A 20,794-nucleotide genomic window follows, 5' to 3' on the forward strand; every position below is an offset into this window, starting at 1 on the left:
TGATGTGATCTAGATTATTGACTCTAGTGCAAGTGGGAGACTGAAGGAAATATGCCCTAGAGGCAATAATAAAGTTATTATTTATTTCCTTATAATCATGATAAATGTTTATTATTCATGCTAGAATTGTATTTACCGGAAACATAATACATGTGTGAATACATAGACAAACAGAGTGTCACTAGTATGCCTCTACTTGACTAGCTCGTTAATCAAAGATGGTTATGTTTCCTAACCATGAACAATGAGTTGTTATTTGATTAACGAGGTCACATCATTAGTAGAATGATCTGATTGACATGACCCATTCCATTAGCTTAGCACCCGATCGTTTAGTATGTTGCTATTGCTTTCTTCATGACTTATACATGTTCCTATGACTATGAGATTATGCAACTCCCGTTTACCGGAGGAACACTTTGGGTACTACCAAACGTCACAACGTAACTGGGTGATTATAAAGGAGTACTACAGGTGTCTCCAATGGTCGATGTTGGGTTGGCGTATTTCGAGATTAGGATTTGTCACTCCGATTGTCGGAGAGGTATCTCTGGGCCCTCTCGGTAATACACATCACATAAGCCTTGCAAGCATTACAACTAATATGTTAGTTGTGAGATGATGTATTACGGAACGAGTAAAGAGACTTGCCGGTAACGAGATTGAACTAGGTATTGGATACCGACGATCGAATCTCGGGCAAGTAACATACCGATGACAAAGGGAACAACGTATGTTGTTATGCGGTCTGACCGATAAAGATCTTCGTAGAATATGTAGGAGCCAATATGGGCATCCAGGTCCCGCTATTGGTTATTGACCAGAGACGTGTCTCGGTCATGTCTACATTGTTCTCGAACCCGTAGGGTCCGCACGCTTAAGGTTACGATGACAGTTATATTATGAGTTTATGCATTTTGATGTACCGAAGGTTGTTCGGAGTCCCGGATGTGATCACGGACATGACGAGGAGTCTCGAAATGGTCGAGACGTAAAGATTGATATATTGGAAGTCTATGTTTGGACATCGGAAGTGTTCCGGGTGAAATCGGGATTTTACCGGGTTACCGGGAGGTTACCGGAACCCCCCGGGAGCCATATGGGCCATCATGGGCCTTAGTGGAAAGGAGAAAGGGGCAGCCCAAGGGGCTGCGCGCCTCCCCCCTTCCCCTAGTCCTATTAGGACTAGGAGAGGTGGCCGGCCACCCCTCTCCCTCTTTCCCCCTTGGGAATCCTAGTTGGAATAGGATTGGAGGGGGGAGTCCTACTCCCGGTAGGAGTAGGACTCCTCCTGCGCCTCTCCCTCTTGGCCGGCGCACCCTCCCCCCTTGGCTCCTTTATATACGGAGGCAGGGGCACCTCTAAACACACAAGTTGACACAAGTTGATCCTCGTGATCGATTCCTTAGCCGTGTGCGGTGCCCCCTGCCACCATATTCCTCGATAATACTGTAGCGGAGTTTAGGCGAAGCCCTGCTGCTGTAGTTCATCAAGATCGTCACCACGCCGTCGTGCTGACGAAACTCTTCCCCGACACTTTGCTGGATCGGAGTCCGGGGATCGTCATCGAGCTGAACGTGTGCTCGAACTCGGAGGTGCCGTAGTTTCGGTGCTTGATCGGTTGGATCGTGAAGACGTACGACTACTTCCTCTACGTCGTGTCATCGCTTCCGCAGTCGGTCTGCGTTGGGTACGTAGACAACACTCTCCTCTCGTTGCTATGTATCACATGATCCTGTGTGCGCGTAGGAAAATTTTTGAAATTACTACGAAACCCAACAAATTGTTCGTTGTATTGCTTGAGCCTCGTGGTCAATCATCTACTTGGAGTACAAGACAAGCCAGAATAAATTCTAGTCTATCTCGTCTTTCCTAATAAACACTATACTCAACATCCCCCCGCAGTCACAACGGTAGCGACGCAGACGGTGAGACTGAAGAAGAATCCGAAGGCAAGCCGACGGACACCCCCCACAGTCGTAATGGTCGACGCATCGCGGAGTCGTGACTGGAGTGGAAACCGATGAGGTTGCTTAAGCAAGGCGGTAGCCCTTTGTGCCGTTTGTCAATGTAGCCGAGAGCGTGGGTGGTGGAGCCGTGGTCGAGGTAGCCGTGCGAAGAACGCCGTGGTCGATGTCGAGACGGGGTGGCTGGTGTCGAGAAAGTCGCCGTGGAGCCGCGGGCGCAAGAGGGCTCCGAGTTAGCATGGGCGCAGTGGTGTCGAAGTAGGGGTGCGTCGGGAAGAAAATGTTGTTGACGACGCATCGCAGCGGGTTTGCCAAGCCCGGGGCCACATCGTGGACGAAGGCACGCACTAGTGTTGACAGCATCGGGCATGCGTAGACGGACGAAGACGAAGTTGAGGAAGCGCCGACCAGGCTTGCCAGGCCCGGGGACACGTCGTGGATGAAGGCACGCATCGGTGTTGCCAGCACCGGGCATGCGTAGACGAGGGACCTGCATGAGTTGTACGCCATGTCGAAGAAGTCGGAGAGGCCAGCAGAGAAGGACTCGACGACGGTTGCGGCGCCAATCAGCGTGAGGCCAATGTCGCCTGCGGTTGTCGGAGTAGATGAAGCGGTCAGGGTAGATGACATCGACGCTGGCGACGGGCTGGTGCTGGACGAAGACGAAGGGGGTGGACTGGCAGCTGCGGCGGCTACAGGGGTAGCGGCGGCGGCTGAAGAAGAGCGGCAGCGGCGGCCTAACGGCGGCGGCGGCTAGGTTAGAAGTGCGGCGGCGATGCTCGAAGTAGGCGAAGAACCCTGACAGCATGACGAAGACCAGCGCGGACGGTGGCATTCCCGCGCCAAGGAAGACGGCGCGGCGCATACCACGGGAGGTCGACGCGCGGTGACGGCGGAGCGAACCGCGGGCCGCGGCGCTATGGCCTGAAGGGGCGACGCAGTGGCGGCAGGCGGGTCGGGGCGACGGCGGGGGCCGCGGGCCGCGACGCTGCGGCCCGAAGGGGCGACACAACGACGGTTCGCGAGTCGGTGCAACCGCAGGGACGACCTCGGGGTGGCGGCGGGGACCGCATATCGCGGCACTACGGCCCGAAGGGGCGACACAGCGGCGACGCACGAGTCAATGCAGCCGCGAGGAGAACCACAGGGCGGCGGCGCTGCGGCCCGACGGGGCGACGCAGCGGCAGCCCGATGCTCGATCGATGGAGAGGCGCGCTGAATTCGGGGCGATCTTCACGGGACCTGCGGAGACGCCCGTAACCGACGAGCCAGGTCGGTCACACGGCGTAGATGAGGCGGATCACGGCGGCGGGCGGGTGATCAATCCGATTGCGCGAGAGGCCGTGGACGCCACTCGATGGAGGCGCGGTGGCGGCGGAGTCTGAGATGAAGCCGCTAGCGGCGGGCTGCAGGGCGGCTATGATTGACCGCCGCATGATGCGAGGCCGCTGGGTCGGGGTGGTACAGGAGTCCCGGTCGGAGCAGGGCGGTGACGGCCGGCGTAGATCGACGGGCGGGCCGGCGCGCGAACGGCGGCGGTGAAGGGTCGCCGCATGACGCGAGGCCGCCGGGTCGGGGCGACCGGCGGGCCAACGCGCGGACGACGCACGAGCCAGCCTAGTCGGGGCGACCGTCGGGCAGATGCGCGGACGACACGTGAGGCCGCCGGGTCGCTGAAGAAGCCGACCGATCACGCAGGTGTTGGAGTAGAGGCGCATGGGGTCGACGGCGGCGGTACCGATCACGCCGGTGTTGGAGTAGAGGCGTACGGAATCGACGGCGGCGGTGGGGGACGCAAACCGGATCACATAGACCAGAAAACTAAAAAGTAGATGCCGATCAAAGCGACCGGCGAGAAAGAGAAAACCCGGATCAAAGGATCAGGAAAAAAGACTCCCTAGGCAGCCGGCCAACACGGCCGGCGGACAAACCCTAGGTACGGGAGAGAGGGGGATTGGTGGAATTGTTCGTTGTATTGCTTGAGTCTCGTGGGCATATATATAAAAGTACAATCATCTACTTGAAGTACAAGACAAGCCAAAATAAATCTTAGTCTATCTCATCTTTCCTAATAAATATTATACTCAACATTGCTCACTCATTAACGGCTTCAGGATCTGGCCACCGTCCATCACACCTCTCTTCATCTCCGGTCACTCTCAGTACCGGAGCTTCAGCATCTGCACTTCAACAAATGTTTATGGTCGCTACCAACATTAATAAAATAAATGTTACTGCACTGCGTGGTAAAACCATAAATCACGTGGGAGACGGATGAGGCAAAACCATGCGCTTGCAGTGCTTCTTTCCACATAGCAGAGCCCCAGCGCACATATATACTCCTCGGCTCCTCCTCCGAGTCTCCACCACTACCTTCCTGGAGTTGCCTATTCCCATGGCGCTCTCCAGCCGCCTCCTCCTCCTCCTCTCCCTCGTCGCCATGACGGCGGTCACTGGCACCTCCAAGGTCATCGTGACAAGGTGCTACCCGCCGCCGATGCCCCACCCCAACGACAGGGACGCGTTCCACCGCAGTCTCCTCTCGCTCCTCGACGACCTCCCCTCCGTCGCCGCGCCGACGGGCTTCGCCTCCAAGCGGACCAGCGGCGCGTTCGCCCGCGGCCTCTGCTTCGGCGACCCCGCGCCCGGCCCGTGCCTCCACTGCCTGTCCGACGCCGGCGCGAAAATCGCCAACCAGTGCGGCAACGCGAGCCGGCGCGCGGGCTTCCTGAACGACGGCTGCTTCCTGGGCTACGCCGACACCAACGTTTCCTCCGACGGCATTGACATCGGTGGGCATCCACGCCATCGACGTGCTGTACTTCTCGGCCGTGGCGCCGCCCCTGGTCCCACAGTCCGCGAATGGCCGGGCGCCCGCCGCCGACGCGACTGCCACGGCGAGCAACGGCGACACGGCGCGCGTGCTGGCACAGTGCGCGACGGACCGCGCCCCGGAGAAGTGCGACCTTTGCCTGAGTGATGCGGTGCTGCAGATGGCCACGAGCTGGGTGTATAAGCCACGGTTTGGTGTAGTCGGACTCGTCGGGCGTGACGGATTCGCGCGGAACGTGCGAGACGCACCGGTGCAGCCGGCCTCGTCGGGCGCGTCGAGTGCGTGTGGGACGCGAAAGCCATGGCAAAGTGTATAACGTGTGTACTCAGTCTGGCAAGGCCGTTGGTAAATGTGGTGGCCAAGTTTGCTAGATGCATGCAGGTAGTTAGTTGGGACGCATCACATGCTCGGCTGGGTCATTGCCGTTGAGGGAATGATGCGTGGGTGCTATACATGCATGCATGTAGGAGTCAGTTGCTGGTACTTAGCTAGTTAGGGCATGTACAATGGTTGATAAGATAGTTTTATCTTAAGTCTTGCATGTAATTTAGAAATGACAAAAATTTGTATGTACAATGGGTCATCTCTAAGCCTTATCTTCAATAACTAGCTATTCCTAAAAACATGGTGAGACAAATTGTGCTAAGAGATCATCTTTTGTCTTCTCTTAAATAAGAGAAGACAAGCCTTTTCTTATGATTTCTCTCTCCTCCACCTCATCGTTTATCCTACGTGTCATTGCTAAGATAGAACCATTGTACATGCCCTTAGTGGCCGGCGGGCGTGGGTGCATGGTTTAGTTAGTTGGCTTAGTGGCCAGGTGATCCGTGCGTGTGCGTGCGTGCGTGAGGCAAATGCCGTTGTGTGTGTCTGGCTATATAAGCCATGTACTGGTGTTGGGAAGAGTTGGTGCTCTTGGAAGAAAAACGGGGATGTGTGTGCGGCTGAGTAAAACTCCAGTGTGCCCTGTTCCTTCTTCTACCTCTAGTTCTGAGTGAGCGAGAAAGAGAGCGGCAACAACAATTGGTATCAGAGCTTCGGTTCAGGCAATCACCGGCGATCATGGCGCTCATCCCACACGGCGGCGGTGCGGGCGGATCGGCGACGATGACGATGCCGATGCTGAACGTGGACAACTACACGGTCTGGGCCATCAAGGCGCAGGCGATCCTCGACGTCCACACCGTATGGGAGGCGGTGGCGCCGGGCGACGCGGCGGTGAACGCCAAGAAGGACAAGATGGCGCGCGTGTTGCTCCTCAGGGCATTGCCGGAGGACGTGCTACTGCAGGTGGCGACGAAGCTCACCGCTAGGGAGGTATGGGACTCCTTGAAGGTGAGGTTCGTCGGCGCCGATCGGGTCCGCGCGGCGAGGCTGGGGACGCTGCGCGGCGAATTCGACCGGATGAAGATGGCGGACGGTGAGGAGCCCGACGTGTACGGCGGGAGGCTCGCGGCGATGGCGGCGAGGTATGCCAACCTCGGGGAGACACTGGGCGACGCAACACTTGTCAAAAAGTTGCTGGATACGGTGCCGGGTCGCCTCTTCCCCGTCGTCGCCGGCATCGAGCAGTTTCACGACGTGACGACGATGGTGTTCGACGAAGCGCTCAGACGGCTGCGTGCGTCCGACGAGCGGGTTCGGCGCCGTGGACAAGACGGCGGCGAGCGCAGGGTGAGCAACTGCTCATGACAGTGGCGCAGTGGGCAGCGCGGGAGCGTCGACACGGCGGTGCTCGGGACGACGACGACGGGCGCAGCGTGGCGTCGAGGAGCGGCGGCAACAGGCGCAGGCGCTGCTACAAGTACGGGGAGCACGGGCACTTCCGGCGCGAGTGCCCGCAGCTGCGGAAAGGACCGGCGGCGGAGCAGACTCTCTTGGCCGGCGCCAACATCGACGACGACGGACTCCTCTAGGCCGTGGCTTAGGGGCTGTGTGTTGGAATAAGCCACGATTTGATGTGGTCGGGCTCGTCGGGCGCGACGGATTCGTGCGGGACGTACGGGACGCACCGGTACAGTCGGGCGCGTCGAGTGCGCGCGGGATGTGCGGGACGCAGCGGAAGCTGTGGCAAAGTGTGTAGCGTGTGTACTCAGTCTGGCGCATAGAGCAAGCCCGTTGGCAAATGTGATGGCCAAGTTTGCTAGATGCATGCAGGTAGTCAGTTGGGACGCATCACATGCTTGGCTGGGTCGTTGCCGTTGAGGGGAATGATGCGTGGGTGCTATACATGCACGCATGTAGGAGTCAGTTGCTGGTACTTAGCTAGTTAGTGGCCGGCGGGCGTGGGTGCATGGTTTAGTTAATTAACTTAGTGGCCAGGTGATCCGTGTGTGTGCGTGCGTGCGTGAGGGCTGGGTAAAACTCCGGTGTGCCTTGTTCCTTTTTCTACCTCTAATCCTGAGTGAGCGAGGGAGAGAGCGGCAACAGTGTACACTGGAGACTCACCGCCGACGGCGTGCAAGGAAGCGTGGCCGCGGTTCTGGGCCCAGACTGCTACCTCCGTCTCGAGATATCGGCACCGCCGCTGAGAGAGAAGATTCGTGAGCATTACTCCGGCCGGTAAATTCCATGGCGATTCCGTCTCTAACTTGTGACGCGCTGCGCTGCAGGGAGGATCGTAAAGGATCACATCTTCCTGACTGTGTTAATCTGTTTCATCGTCGTCGTAGCTATCGTCGCGCTGGTAGCTCATGTCTGCCGCCTGGTGATGGGAAAGGCCGGGAATTGATGCAGCAGCAGCAGCAGCAGGTATGTACCTACGTCTCCGCCTCGTTGTTGGTAAAACACACCCGTGATCTTGAGTTCTTGACACGTCTATCTTTATCTCCAGCGGCGGAAGGGAAGGGAAGCCATCATCTTACCGGGAGAAGAAAGAAGCAGACTGAATAAAAGCAAGCAGGATATGAGGGCGCTGGACGGCTGGAGGAAGCCAACGCCATTTTACTACTACTGTTAATCTAGTTATGTTGATCTATCCTATGCATTTGGATGCTTGGTACTCCATTTTACTATTGCTCTGTTCCGTGATCCTCCACAAATCTTCTTCGTGATTGTGGAGCCCGGTCGTTTGGCGCGATCCTATGTGTGTGTGGAAACCTAATGCTGATCTTTATAAGATCTTCAGCAGATGTTGATCTCTTCTCCGAGCTAGCTCGATCTGCATTCAGGTGTTTTCATGCATTGCATGAGCTGTTTTTAAAGGTTATTATTATGCATGTTTAGCTAGTTCTCGCAGCGAGGCATATTTGCGATGCCAGTTTAGCTAGTACACGCAAGACGCAACATTTCTTTATAAACCTTGATCGACCGATGCTTGCCGCTGATCGTGTATGTCGATCATATCCAGTGCCTCATAGATTTTACCGCCGGGTGTAACACTTCACGCGCGCACACAGTTCAGTTATTTAGCATCGTAAATATCACGAGTGGATGACGACCCCTTTGTCATGAATTAAGACCTTAGCGTACCGATCGAAGAGCTGAAATCAAAGGGCAGTGCATGTCCTTCGAGAGGATAAATGAAGGTCTGCACTTGATGCAAAGTGACCACGTATATACATGAACTTCTGCACATGACTTGGCTCGGCTTCTTGAAAGGCCAAACGTTAGGCAAAATGCGTGTAGTGAAAAGGGAGAGAGTAATTGGAGTGAAAGACAAAGCTCCTCAATATATTCTTGGATCAGTTTGACTAATTCACATCTAAATATTTTTTAAGGATGTCACATCTAAGCTTTCACAAATATATTTTTTGAATAAAAAGATAGAGCATTTTTTACCTTATGCATTCAAAACGGGCGAAAAAACCCGGATGACTAAAGTCATTTACATGAAGGTGATGTTAACGCCGCACAAAGGAGTACAGCATGCCATCACCAGACCTATTGGGGTACAGATTTGGAGATAGATAAAAGGAAGAGAACATGCAAATTAAGTTGGAGTGAAGGCGTCTGCCCAATCCAACATGTACTGCCTAATATGCCGTGAGGCACGCAGGCTCCATAACTTGAACAGCTCGGTGACTCCAGTGTATACTTGGTGCTCTTGCCAAAAGGATCCGTCGAGGACTCGAGCGTTCCTAGCGTTTCAAAGGGTGACCGCACACGCCGTGAAAAGAATATGCCACATCTTGCCATGCAGCGCCTTCGGCTGATCTGAACATAGAAAAAGTTCAGGTTCTGTGGAGGATGTGGCCAACTCCTGCAAGCCTAAATTGGACCATAGCGCTTGTGCAAGTTTGCATCTCAGCAAAATATGGCTCATTGTCTCCGTAGCTGGGCAAAGATCGCAGCCATTGTGCGGAGCAATTTTATCCCAATGCTTCCTCACCATATTATATTTTTGGTGTTGTGTCTGTCCCGGAGTGCAATTCACACAAAGATATGATATTTGTGTGGTATGATTCTGTCCCAAATGAGTCTGGCTGGCATATAGAGTTTGCCTCGAAAAGTGAAAAGCTTGTAGAAATAAGTAGTGCTCAAGCTCTTGTCAACGAGCAGCAGCATTCTGGTGTCAACTGTATTAACCTGGGGCTGCACATAGCTCAAGATTTCAGCAAGGGCTGCCAGCTCTTGTGTGGCCGTGTAGGATAGATTTGGATGAAGCTGGAGGCTCCATTGGCCGTCTCTGAACTGTGAAGCAACTGTGCAAAACTGGGCCACAACGAAAGTAAAAAGCGTCGGGAAAACAACCATAAGCCGACCACAGTCCAGCCAGAGGTCATACCAGAAGGCAATGCTTTGGCCGCCCCCAAGTTTGCATTTGGAAGCTTCCATAACCATCTGCACTGTGGTTCTAAAACCTTTCCAAATAGTAGTATCTCGATTATGAGGGGTCCATGATAGTTCGTTCTGACAATATGTCTGTGCGAACCAACTGTAACACGGCACATCCTCATGCTGCAGTACTTTTGCCATAAACTTGCATACCAATCCACAAATATATAATGTAGCAACAAGAAACAAAAAACTAGGACAAAAAAAATAGACCACAAACAGAGTGGACATCATCTTAGACATGATATAACTATGTCACATCTAGATGTGTCCTCAACAGACCCTGAATCAGTTTGAATTGTACATGCATGACACACGGTGTGAAAAAGGGGCATTATTTGCAAATTTGCTTGAAACAATAACTGATCTTAGCCAATGATTTATACTAACTGTTAAATCTAAACATCCGCCGCCAAGAAAGCAAGGAAGGAAAACCCAAGCACCGGCCCCCGCCAGCGTGCCCGATTGGTCGCACAAGAAACAAAGTGACCTCGCTAAACCGCCTCCCGCAGCCACTACTCTCCGTCCCTTCCACCCTCGGCATATCGGCCGCCATGGTTAAGCGGTGCCTCCCCCTAGAGGACAAGCCCAACGTCATGAACCAGGTACCCGCGCCTCCTCTCCACTTCGGGTAGGGCTTTTGCTTCGGCCTCTCCTCCTCCTCGCTCATGGCCCTTTATGGTACTGTCGGTTGTAGTCTGTGTCATGACCTGGTCCCGAGAGTAGCCTTGAATCTCTGTGCTTTATGTGCCAGTCCTTGGAACTATTGTTGGCACGCACAATTGACGATGAAATACCAAGAAACAATGCATGCCATATATTGTCAAAGTTAATGGAGCTAGCTCAAATTCGTTCGCACCGTCACATGGGTTATGGCAGGGAACCTGTTATCATCGTTTCTATTCTTATTTGTTGTTGATGGTCTTGATGTTATTTTGAAACAGAAAGTGCAACAAGGACAGATCACATCAGTGTGTGTGTGTGTGTCCTAAGGCGCCGGGTATATCACACTTGCTATTTGTGGATGACACATTACTTTTTTTTCATGCCATAACAGCAGAAGCTATGGAAGTCAAAGATGCTCCTGCTATCTATAGGAGGAATACATGCCAATTTATAGACCCCGCGAAGTGCTCTATCTTATGTGCGGAGGTGTTGACCTGCTGATCAAGCTATTGTATCCCCGGCATTGCAGGTGCAGAATCTGCATTTTGAGGAGCGCTACCTTGGGCTCCTTACACCCAATGGGCACATGTCTAAGGGCTGGTTCCAAAGCTTATAGGAGCAACTCACTAATAGGATTCTAGTTTGGGGAGAAGGAGCATCACCAGGAGGGAAAGAAATATTGATTAAAGTTGTTGCACAGTCCTTGCCCACATACTTGATGGGGGTGTTCTGGCTACCGCGTAGTGTTTGCGATGATCGCACCCGAATGGTCAGAAATTTCTAGTGGGGGCGAAGGAAGGAAGATGGAAGACGCACTAGAGGGCATGGGATACCATGATCAAGCCGAAGGAGCAGGGCTGGGTCAGTTTTCGGGACTCTTGCTTGTTCAACCAAGCGTTGCTCGCACGTCAAGCTTGGTGTCTTATCTCTAACTCCGATAGCTTGTGTGCGCGGGCACTAAAGGACTGATACTACCCCGATGGACGCCTTGAGGACACAGTCTTCTCCAGCAACACTTCAACAACTTGGCAGTCCATCATCCATGACCTTTACCTCCTCAAGAAGGGCCCAATCTGCCGCATTAGTGACAATGCGTCGGTCCACATTTGGCGTGACCTGTGGATTCCTCATCCGCAGCCCGTGCCCAATCTCCTTGCAAGGATGACGCCGGCTTAGGAGAGTTAGCAAACTACTGGATGGACATGCATGGAAAACGAAAGGTCGCGCTACTGCAACAACATCCCCTGCAAATAGATGTGATAAGAGTCTCTGAAAATTAATGCTTCTCCATGGCAAGTGGAGGATTGTATTGGGCGCCTGAGCGGAATGGAGCCTTTTCGGTGAAGAGCACTTATCGCCTCGGCCTCAATGAGTGTTTCCTGCCATATTCAGTCACAGCAAGCAGGGCACCAGACGGGTGACATGCTGGGCACTTATATGGTGGTGCGATGCTCCACCCAAAATGCGTATATTTGTGTGGAAACTTGCATCAAACTCGTTGGCCAGTTGGGCAAATAAAAACCAGAACATTGGAGATCACTGATGTGTGCCCATTATGTGCGATGGAGCGGGAGGACACATTCCATGTTTTTTGTAGGTGCCCTTGAGCGGTGGAGCTCTGGCGAGCCATGAAGAAACATTTGAACCTGCTGGAACTTGCAACTGTGCGTCCAACGGGGGTGGAGTGGCTCTTTGATGTCTTGCACATGGTCGGCCCTAGCATTCCAGAGGCCCTTGTGCGTACTGAGAAAATGAGCCCTTACACTATACTAGATAAAAAAATGCTCCCACACCTATCATGTACTCCCTCGGTAAACTAATATAAGAGCGTTTAGATCACTATTTTAGTATGCTAAATGCTCTTATATTAGTTTACGGAGGGAGTACACCGAAAAGTCATTATAAAAGCAATTGTAAACTTCATTAGCAAATATCGACTTCATATACCATTGGCCACATATATATCATATGATTATAAGAGTAGGATACACGCTCCAACAACCCAGAAACCTTAACTCTTAACTAAATATATATATGACATTGTTCACAATTCTTGATCCAATTCTTTTTAGAGAAAAGGCCAAAGCCCGACTTTATAAATAAAGCCACATGGCAGCGTCATGAATACCCAAGGTTCACACAGTCTCAGAAACACAAAGAGAAGTTAAATAGGCCCAAATTCCTAACGAAACAGGCAGCTGCCAAACACGGCACGCAGGCCGGGGAGAGAAGGAGACCTAATCCCGCAAACTACAGCACCAGGCTTATACGCCATGATTCGTCCCGGAGATCTGAGAGGCTGAAGCCCGAATTTTGGCGATGAGCAGGTCCAGGGCGTCCCGATCTGGCTCCTTAGTCAATAATCTCCACTGCTGCAAGAATATACATGATTTGAAAAGAACGTCAGCAGGCTTAGATGGGAAGGTAAGTTCAATAGTAAATTTGTTTCTAATGGTCCAAAGAGCCCAACATAAGGCTCCCAAGCCAACCCAGAATACCCTCTTGGTGACCCCTACCAGAGATTTGGCTAGGGTTCTAGTGTCTGCGAAAGAGGAGGGATCCCAGGAGACCCGAAGCCATGATCTTACGCAAGACCAAACTAATTTGGCAAGAACACAATTGAAAAATATGTGATTAGAGTTTTCCAAAGCCCCACACAAGTTACAGAATTCCGAGCCCGGCCCATTGCGTTTTTTGATCTGATCAGCAGAAGGAAGGCGACCTCGGAAGGCTTGCCAGAGGAAAATCTTAATCTTAGGAGGGACCTTAGATTTCCAAATACAAGAGAAGCGAGCCGAAGTAGTACCACCAATGAGTCTAGAATACAATGATTTGACCAAGAATACCCCAGAGGCCGTAAGTGGCCAAACCACAGAGTCAGCCTCCTCCGAGAGCACAGGGAAGAGGGCAGAAAGACTTTGCCATTCTTCCAACTCTTCAGGAGACAGGGCCCGACGAAAAGCCAAGTCCCAATTATTAGCAGCCACCTCCGCGCTGGAGATTTGCGGATTGGGGCAATAAGAGAACAGAACCGGAAAGCTAACAGCCAGGGGAGCATCCTCGGACCACCAATCTAACCAAAAACGAACAGCAGACCTATTACCCACACAAAACTTAACGTGCTCCAAAAAAATCGGCCGAACTTTAACAAGGGCTTTCCAAAACTGCGAACCACGCCGCGCAGGGGCAAACATAGGGTTGGAGTTAGGAAAATATTTAGCCTTAAGAATCGAAAACCACAGCACATCGGCCCCAACCGTCATAATTTTCCACCACCACTTAATGAGCAGACAAATATTCATCACCCGAGTATTAATAATGCCTAACCCCCCAAGGTTTTTAGGCTTGCACATAAGCTGCCACTTAACCAACCTATACTTCCTTTTATTATCTGCAGAATTCCAATAAAAGCCACCCCTATGTTTGTCGAAGCCAGCATGCACACCATCCGTGAGACGGTAAAAGCCCATAAGGAACAACGGGATAGAGGATAAGCAAGAATTGATTAGAGCCACTTTGCCAGCATTGGTATTATACCTACCCCTCCAAGGAAGCACCCTATTCCCCACTTTAGCAACCACCGGAGCAAAGTCTTTCGCGTGAAGCAGACCAGGAGAGATAGGAAGACCTAAATATTTGAAAGGAAAGGAACCTAAGGAGCAGTTGAGGAGTCTGGCCACCCGCAAGGCCTCCGCCCGGTCAACCCCCATCACCATAACCTCACTCTTGGCGAAATTGATCTTAAGACCAGAAACAGCTTCGAAGCACAACAGAATAAATTTCAGATTGGCAATACAGGCATTGTCCAACTCTACCAAGATGATTGTGTCATCCGCATATTGCAAATGAGAGACCCCTTCCGGAAGTAGGTGAGAGACCACATGAATAATGTGTCCACATCGAGCCGCTTTGGAGAGCATACAGGAGAAAGCGTCAGCCACAAAGTTGAAAAGAACAGGGGAGGCCGGATCCCCTTGGCGGAGGCCCCTCCCATTCGCAAAGAAGTTGCTAATAGCGCCATTTACGGCAACTGCAATGTGGCCACCCGAGACCAACTGCATGATACGGTGAACATAGGCACCGTCGAACCCTTTGGCAAGAAGAATCTGCCTGAGAAAAGACCAGCTAACCGAGTCATACGTTTTTTCGAAGTCTAGTTTGAGAATGATAGCTTTGGATTTCCGCACATGGAGGTCATGAACTATCTCATGAAGGGAGAGAATGCCATCTAAAATAAAGCGCCCTTTGATAAAAGCAGATTGGAAGGGACTAATAACTCTGTGAGCTACCGGAGACAGCCGGTTCGCAAATCCTTTGGAAGGGAACTTGGCAAAGTTGTTAATCAACGCTATAGGCCAGAATTGGGAAATGACATCAGCACCCTTAACCTTAGGGATCAGGGATATAACAACATAGTTCAGGCGAGAGATGTCGACAGTACCAAGACAAAAACCCTGAATAACGTTACACACCAACTGTTTCAACTGGGGCCAAAATTTCCGAAAGAAAGGGATGGAGAAGCCATCAGGCCCGGAAGCAGCATTAGTATTGGCAGAATTAACCACATCCCAGATTTCCTGATCGGAGAGCGGAATCATCAAGGAAGCATTCTCCTCAGGAGAAATTTTAAGACCAGAACTCCAGAGGTGGGGGGAGATGGACAGGCCCGATGGAGGTTTAGCCCCTAACAGAGACGAAAAGAAGTCCACCACGTGAGCCATAATCACAGATTGGTCTGTAGAGCGCATACCATTAATCAATAGGCTATTAATCTCATAACGCCTACGCCTACCGTTTGCAATCGCAAAGAAATAAGCAGTAGGAGCGTCTCCTTTGAGAGTCCAATTAAGGGTGCCCCTCCGACGCCAGTAAATCTCAGCCTGATGATGCAGCTGCAGAAGAGCGGCCTCCAGATTATAGCGAACAGCCCAACCATCATCCGAGAGTCCAATAGAGTCCGCAGTACGATCCAGCTCCAGGACTGATTTTCAAGGAAGGCTTTGGAGCGGCGATCCTCCGCCGCACGGTTACGCGACCAGCCTCTAAGAAATTTTCGTAAAGCATAGGCACATGACTGCCAATCATCCAGAGGGCCAAAAGAGTGGGGGTTGTGAGAGAGGGATTGGGAGATTTTCGCCGCAACCATGTCAACAAAGCCATCAACAGACAGCCAAGAAGCATCAAACTGAAATCTAGTCGGAGGTCTATTGCGAATGGAACCATCATCCAGAATCAAGGGGGTGTGGTCTGACCACACAATACATTTAGCTACAAGAGAGGACCTAGGAAACAAGGCATCCCAACTGGGACATAGGAAGACACGATCAAGCACGGATCTGATAGGGTTCGCCTGATGATTAGACCAAGTAAAGCGGGCTCCCCCCTGAGGAAGCTCCCGAATGGCGTTGACACTAATAAAGTCGTTAAAAGCATTGGCTAAAGACCAGGAAAAATTATCATTATTCTTGTCAAGAGGGCATCGCAGAAGATTAAAGTCTCCCCCAATCACCGTCGGGAGAGAACAGGACTCAAGCTTGATCGAAAGTTCATCAAGGAAAAGGTGCGAAAAGGAGTGATCCGTGGGCCCATAAACAACTATAAATTCACAGAGGGCATTCATAGATCTATGCGAGAGAACAACACTAGCCCAATAAAACCCATGATCAAAAGCAACAAAGTCAAAAATATCCTTATTAGAACTGATCAGAATCCCACCAGAGTGGCCCGAAGCCGGTAAAGATTGCCACTGAAATCTATCCATACCCACGATAGCAGAAAGCTCACTGGGGGTAAAGGAATCCTTAAACCTTTCAACCAGCCCCACAAAGTCAATAGAGTTAGAATGAACCAAATCTTTCAGTTGGTCACGGCGCCCCCTAGCACCGAACCCTCTAATATTCCAGAATAAGGCCCTCATTTATACGAAAGGTTCTTGATACGGAGGCTCGACCTGCTGGGGGCCACACAGGTTTTAGATCGTTTATTAGTACCCCTCTTAGCAAGGCAGGATGAGGATGAGGGCTGGCCACTACCAGCACCCGAAGCCTCCCCCACAACACAACCAGCATCCGCCACCCGCGAGGCAACAGCCTCTTTGGCTTTCGCAATGGTAGCTTGGGCCAATTCATTAGCCCGAATAATAGCAAGGAGCGAACTGGGAGAGCCAACAGAAGTATCAACCACCAAACCCACGTCCGACAGAAGCTACAACTCCAACTCTAGCAGTCCAACTCCAACCATAAACGTGCATCAACAAATATCATGCGTTTGTTTTTCACCTGAAATGTCGCAACTAGGTTTCGCTACTAGGAGGAAGACGATACAATTAACCGATCTTCTTAATAGGCCTGGTCTACTTCTCTGCGTACTATTTTTTTTCTACACATATATAATACACATACCTGTAGAGGGTATGTGCCACTACCTGGGCTGGGCCCTAGGTCCCCCCACCCGCGTCGAAGCTTCCTGCCGTTTCTTGCTCAGCTGTGAAGCGTCACTATCGCCCTCAAGCAGGGGCGGATCTGGAACTAATGTTACCTTGATGCACTACTTAACTATGACATAAAATTTTCAAGCAACAATGAACTAATAAAGATGTGTTTCATAACTTTTAACATGAATTACCAGATATAATAGACGCCGATTTATAAAAACAAAAGGTAATAGTCAAACTGCTTAATATAGTGTGACCAAATTACTTGAAAATGATGTCATGGATACCTAATTGTGAATGTGATGGACTGATGGTGCCGTTCTTTTGAGAAGAAACTGGTCCATACTACCTGCATTGAATAATTAAAACTAGTGAGAAATCAAAATTGTGAAGCCAATGAAGTATACGTAATTACAACTTCAAACAGTAGCTGATGCCCCATGTTTTGCCAGAACACATACATTTAAATATATTTCAATAAGGTTTAACTTACTAGCCCCAATTTTATACATACAATTGTTGCGGCTTGTAAAAATATATAGAAAAAACAACACAAAGAAGGGATATCGAGCAGAATTCGAATCAAGCAATGACTGTAATCTAAACGAAAAATTCAAAAACATATTACTAATTAGCTAAGAGAGGGAAAGAGAAATTCCGGCGTGGGACGTGGCCATGACTCGCGAGGGAGCCGTGGTGGCTTCGGCGCTGCAGGCTGCAGCGTCAGTCGTCGACCCGCATTCTCCGGCCTGCCGGTTGCCGCTGCTTCGCGTACGCATTTGCCGGCCGCCCACCCATCAGGAACGGATCGATTCGATCAATAGATCGTCGCCGCTGCGCATAGATTTGCTCGCCTCGCTTGCTCGGGGGCAGAATACATGAGATGAGGAGACTGATAGAGATCTCTTTTTCTTTTAGTGGAGAAAAATCTGGGATTGGGAAGATGGATCGCTAGTTTGTTAGACCATCTCCAGCCGCGTCCCCAACAGACCCTCTTCAAGCGTTTTTGCTGCGCCGGCGTCAAAAAAACTGCCCAGTCGCGTCCCCAGAAGCTCGTTTTTCGCCGGCTCGGGCCAAAACTGGTGCCGGCGGACCCAGGCCGAACCCGGCGCCCTGGGGGGGCGCTTGGGGAGCCGGCACAAGCGAAAAAGGCGCGTGGGTCCGCCCTGGCGGCGACCCGAGAGCCTTTTCCCGCCGTTTCTTAACGCTTTTCCCTCGAATCCCTCCCGCTCGCTCGCCTTCCTCCCGCCATTCCCTCCCTTTCTCCCACCAAAGCCCCTCCCGCTCGCCTTCCAGTCGCCGCCATGCCGCCGAAGAAGTACGCCATGCCGCGCGCGGCGGCAACCACGACTGGCACCGTGGCCCAGCCGAAGCAGGGGAAGCCGAGGGCGCCGCCATTGAAGCCACCGGGCATGTCGAACGCCGAGTGGAGGGTGGAAGTTCAGCGACGCGACGCAGTCACCGCCGACCGGCGGAACAGGGCCATCGCCAAGAAGGCCCGCGACAACGCGGCGCGCGCGGCGGCGTCCTCCTCATCGGTCGACCACGCGGGGATGATGAATCCACCCGTCGTCAGCCACGCCCAGTACGCGTCCTGGGGACAGCAAGGCGTCGGATCTCCATGGGGATCGTCGTCGCCCGGCTACGCCGACGGCGACGCGCACGGTGGGTTCAACCCAAACGTGACCTTCCCCCATGGCCACCCCGCGACGCGCACACCCTCGCCCGCCTTCGTCGGCGTGCAGTACCCTCCATACAACTACTCGCCGCCCGCCTACGCGTCCACACCGACGCCCCATCTCCGCCGTGGACCGCTGTCCTTCTCGCACCTCGGTGACACCGACGACACAGGACCGACATGGACGACATCATCGCGACAGGATCGACCGCGGTGGCCGCGTCTCCCGGGTTCGCCACCCAGGACGAGGTAGTGGATCTCAGCGGCGACATGGAGGCCGAGCTCGGCTACGTCTACGGCGAGGACGCGCATGAAGCGCAGGAACCCGAGGAGGAGAAGGAGGACGAGGAGGAGGAGGAGGAGGAGGAGCCGGCTCCTGATCCGACGAAGGGGCGCTAGAAGAAGAAGCGGGCGGCTAGGCCAGGCGAACCGCGCATCAAGTGGACGTCCAAGGAGGAGGAATGTCTCGCCGAAGCATGGAAAGTCGTCTGCCTCGACCCGACCACCGGCACGAACCAGAGCTTCGAGACGTACTGGGACCGCATTAAGGCCGAGTTCGACGAGCTTCCCTACTTCAAAGGCGTCTACATGCAGCGCGGCTCCAAGGCGATGGCGAACCATTGGGGGCGTATCCAGGGGGCGTGCAACAAATGACATGGAATCGTCGAGGAGGTCGCGGCTCGCCCGGAGAGCGGCGCCAGCGTTAAGGATCAGGTACGCACGCCGTTCGCCCGCATCTCTTCGTCGTCTACGCCCGCCACCCGCCAACTGTTTGTTCCTCCGCGCAGTTGATGCGCATGTTCACCATGTATCGGCGCGACAACCTCGACGCCGACTTCAAGTTCCTCCACGTCTACAAGCGCATTGACAAGTGCGAGAAGTGGGCGGAAGTCCGACGTACCCTCGACAAGGCCAAGGAGACATACAAGCCGGACGCGACGACTCCGGGCGCGTCAGAGGGGCGGCCGGACGACCAAAAATTGGCAAAGAGGGGGAAAAACGCCGACGCGGCAACCGCGCAAGTGCAGGAGTCCATCTAGCATTGCCTCGCCGACGCCCAGGCCCGGGCCGTCCTACGTGAAGAGAAGACCGAGGCACGGTGGTTGTCGCTGATGACGAACAGCGCCATCAAGCTCTACCTGCTCCGGACCAACGTCGACCTGCTCCGGACGAACGTCGCCGCGAAGAAGAGAAACACCGACATGGCTTTTCTGATGGGCGGGGCGGACATGCTCCAGAGCAACGACGAGTAGCTCAGGGCGTGGTACATGGCGGAGTGCGGCCTCATCCTGAACCAGATGCAGACGGCAACGCCGACGACGCCGACGACGCCAGCTCCCGCGCCCACGGCCACACGGACGCCAAGCCCGAACGACGCCTCTACATCGCCGCCCAGCAGTAGCGAAGCCGCGCCGACACAGCCCAGCACCGAAGCAGCTCCGACACCGCCGAGCCCGCGCACGCCGACTCCGCCAACGCCTGGAGCCGACCCCGCCGAGTGATTCGTTGCGCATGCGAACTTGCGACGTGTGGCACTCTGTTTTTTGTAACGCCAGACTACGTCCGATCGCCGGATTTGTGGCGTCTTTTGTGAGCGGGAACGACCTAGTTCAAATTTTCCGCATCCTGAGACCGGCGCTTGGGGGCGTGACTGGGAGTTAGGTCGTCTCCAGGGGCCGAACTAGTGCCGGCACGCCCCCAGGCCGCTCTATTTAGGCGCCCTAGGGGGCCGAACGGCTGGAGATGCCCTTATAGACTTACAGGAGAAGGGAGATGGATAACAGAAATACGATTGGTTGTGTGCTGGTGTGCGTTTGAACGGATCGAGGGTATGCTGTACGTAACGTGGGTAGTGGGCTGTTCGAAGTGAAACCACGAGCCCGCGCGGGCTGGTTTCATCGGACCTGTGGCACACTTGCTGGGCCACCCTGTTGCCATGGGCCAAGTGACTGTTAATTAGCACTAAAACAATTCTTGGACCCTGTAGCTTGTGCTATAGGGTTGGTCCATTGGGCTCCGCCCCTGCCCTCAAGGTCATGTAAAACAATATTATAATCAATTATTCATATTAATCACGTGACACATGGGTAATCCACGGGCACAAACTCAAAGCCATAACCTACTCACTAATATCGGGTTACCCATGGAGCATGGGCGTGACCCATGGGCGGAGAGCACGACCCATACCCTACCCATTGGGATGCCCATGGACAGCCATACCCATGGGATGAATTGCTGGGTTGACAGGTGTTGCACTTCAACAGATGTTAGTATACCAACATTCGAAAAAATATAAAACGTTGTTACTGTAGTGGGTGGTAAAACCATAAATCACCGGGGGAGGAAGTTGCGCGGAAGCTCGCGTGGGCGACGGATGAGGCAAAACAATAAAGCGCTGGCAGTGTTTGGCAGAGCCCCTTCTTAGTGCGGGTGCAGCTTGA

General features: G+C 52.9%; 1 pseudogene; it reads left to right on the forward strand.

Annotated features, from left to right (window-relative positions):
- The first annotated feature begins 4,278 nt into the window (after positions 1-4,278).
- LOC123185792 (plasmodesmata-located protein 5-like) lies at positions 4,279-7,754 on the forward strand (annotated as a pseudogene).
- Positions 7,755-20,794: the final 13,040 nt, after the last annotated feature.

The sequence above is a fragment of the Triticum aestivum genome, chromosome 2A, assembly GCF_018294505.1.
Source record: "Triticum aestivum cultivar Chinese Spring chromosome 2A, IWGSC CS RefSeq v2.1, whole genome shotgun sequence".
Lineage (NCBI taxonomy): Eukaryota > Viridiplantae > Streptophyta > Magnoliopsida > Poales > Poaceae > Triticum > Triticum aestivum.